The following is a 2785-nucleotide window of genomic DNA, read 5'->3' on the forward strand; positions in this document are numbered from 1 at the left end:
CTTGCTAGACGGCAGAGTAATGAGCACAATTGGTCGAGGAAAAGCACTTTTAACCTATGACTTCACAACTGAGTTTACACAGACTTTTTGCGTCACAGGGATTCCCAAGCTGTGATGCTTCAAGGGCACTTTCAGAGTAGTGCGTGGCAGGGCAAAAAACCCACCATGACTTGAGAGATCACATTACATTTCTGTTTGTTAACTCCTTTAATTCAAGATTTTATCCTGTATCTTACACATGTTTGGGGAGTGGGCTGTTCTTGATGGAATGCATGATATCATATGTATGTCATTAAGCAAACTCATAAGTATGTCCGCCACCAAAACATAAACTATGGCTTTGCTTCTGATTTTCTTAAGCATGGGAATACGTACAATTTAGATTTATAATTGAATAGGGAATGTTGTCAAATGATACTTATAAAACAGATGCAAGATAAATTATTAATACTATGCGATGTAATTCCGCCACAAAGGCATGATGAATGGTCGCTATTAGTCGAAGGAATGTATGTAATTAAATTCTGCAAAATTATAACAGCTATTGTATCAAATCATGATTCATTTTGCCTTACATCAATCCTAAAAAAATATAAACGTAAAATTTACAATTAGAAATTTTACATCATCATTCACTTATCAAACACTTTTATAGTGAATAGTGGCACTTAGCATCATTCTCTCATATAACATTTGGCCTCATTTGTAAGGATGGTTTTCCCCGAGGAATTCTTCTATTATTGTTTTCCTTGATGGACAGTGTTTGTATTCTTTCACTCCTACGTTAAGAAATATCATCTTTATTACTTTGATATTTTTCAGATTCGTGAAGATTTTTCAGGACCATCAATCAAGCTTCAAATGGCAATTATCGTTTTTGTGGGTCGTTATCGTTTGTGTTGTGAAAGGATATAAAGCCTAATCTAATTGCTTTTGATAGAGCTGATAATTTTTTTATGTATTGTGATATTTTTAGGTAACCAAAGCAGTGTAACTTTTAAAATACAGTGAGGTTAAGTAATGCTTCTTTCTATACGTGAATAGCTTCTGATGGAAATAATCTCTCTCTCTCTCTCTCTCTCTCTCTCTCTCTCTCTCTCTCTCTCTCTCTCTCTCTCTCTCTCTCTCTCTCTCTCGTCAAATATGACGACTAAATACTTATATAGCTATGCACACACAAGCAAAGATTCAACCTTACCACCATCTCCTCCTATTATATATTAACTACAAACCTTCTCACCGGAGTATGACTATTTCTTTTCCACCCTACCCGGGAGATAGGAAGAGACCAAATAGTGATACGTTTGACAATGCAATTGGCGTGACAGTGATTATATACATACATACACACACGCATATATATATATATATATATATATATATATATATATATATATATATATATATATATATACTGTATATATATATATATATATATATATATATATATATATATATATATATATATATACATATATATATATATATATATATATACATATATATATATATACAATTATATATATATATATATATATATATATATATATATGTATTCTATATATATATATATATATATATATATATATATATATATATATATATGTGTGTGTGTATGTGTGTATGCATTTTATATATAGTCAGACTCGTTGGTCTTTATTATATAGGGGAGATTTGTGCGTGTGGATGTATACATATGTGTATGTGTGTTATGTGTACTGTATATATATAACAGATGTAAAATTCCCGAATGGAAACTATTACCAAGTTTAGATTTTTGGTTTTGCAATGAGAACAAGAGGAAGAAAAAAAGAAAAAAGAAAAGCAAATAAAGGGCAGTAAATGACAGGAATGAATAGTTGCCGAATAATACATGTTCGTATATTCTAAAAGTTATATATTGACATATTTGAGTGTATGAAAATCCAAGCCAATTAATACATGTTTAGGTCAAAGGTCAAGGTTAAGGTCGATTAACAGGTCGAGAAATAAGCTACCGTGGCGGAGGTCTGCGCTCTGTATGGATTACCCTTCTCGTTCTACTTTATCTGCTTTTTGCTTCGCATCTCCCTTGCTGTTGTACAAACTTCTTCTAACTAATACTTCATAGAGCAAGTGTTGGGTTCTTCCTGAATTTGCACTCAAGGGATGAATGGCCTCACGTACCCAAACACCTATAGGGAGCTAAAGAATTGATAGATACTTCAAGCAGGAAATACTGTACATGGAAAACTTGAAAATATTATCGAATTCTAATGTTAAAGAAGTGAAGTTATGCGGATGGAAAATGGCATCCTGTCTATAAATGATATTGCGTATGTATGTCCCACTAAATAATATATATATATATATATATATATATATATATATATATATATATATATATATATATATATATATATATATATATATATATATATTTCATAAGGAAGTATATATTAGGAAGATTCTTAGAAATAATAAATATTTTGATCAATGTATGAGACACTTAAAGATACATATGAAAAAAAAAATATGAATTCGGTTTATGGATTTACATGAATACTAAACGTCATAATGATTGTATACAGCATAAGAAAACTATGAAATATTTACGAAATAAATGGAAACTGGATTATATTCTATGAAATTATACGAATGTAATATGTCATATGATTAATAATTCTAACACGGACGTATGAAATAATCATAAAAAAAGGATTAAAAGTCTATAAAGAAAACGTGAATTTTATAAGTACTTTAAAACTGATGAGTGTATGACGCATTGAAGAAATTATGAAAAATA

The 2785-nt window shown here is 29.9% G+C and overlaps 1 protein-coding gene across 1 annotated transcript in view; it reads right to left on the reverse strand.

Moving 5' to 3' along the window:
* The window catches only part of LOC137615725 (uncharacterized), a 12907-nt gene extending 12862 nt beyond the window's left edge, over positions 1-45 (reverse strand). Inside the window, exon 1 of the mRNA XM_068345466.1 lies at positions 1-45. This exon is cut by the window's left edge and continues 185 nt beyond it. The gene's annotated coding sequence lies outside the window, so the exon portion shown is untranslated.
* Positions 46-2785: the final 2740 nt, after the last annotated feature.

This window comes from Palaemon carinicauda, chromosome 2 (genome assembly GCF_036898095.1).
Source record: "Palaemon carinicauda isolate YSFRI2023 chromosome 2, ASM3689809v2, whole genome shotgun sequence".
NCBI lineage: Eukaryota > Metazoa > Arthropoda > Malacostraca > Decapoda > Palaemonidae > Palaemon > Palaemon carinicauda.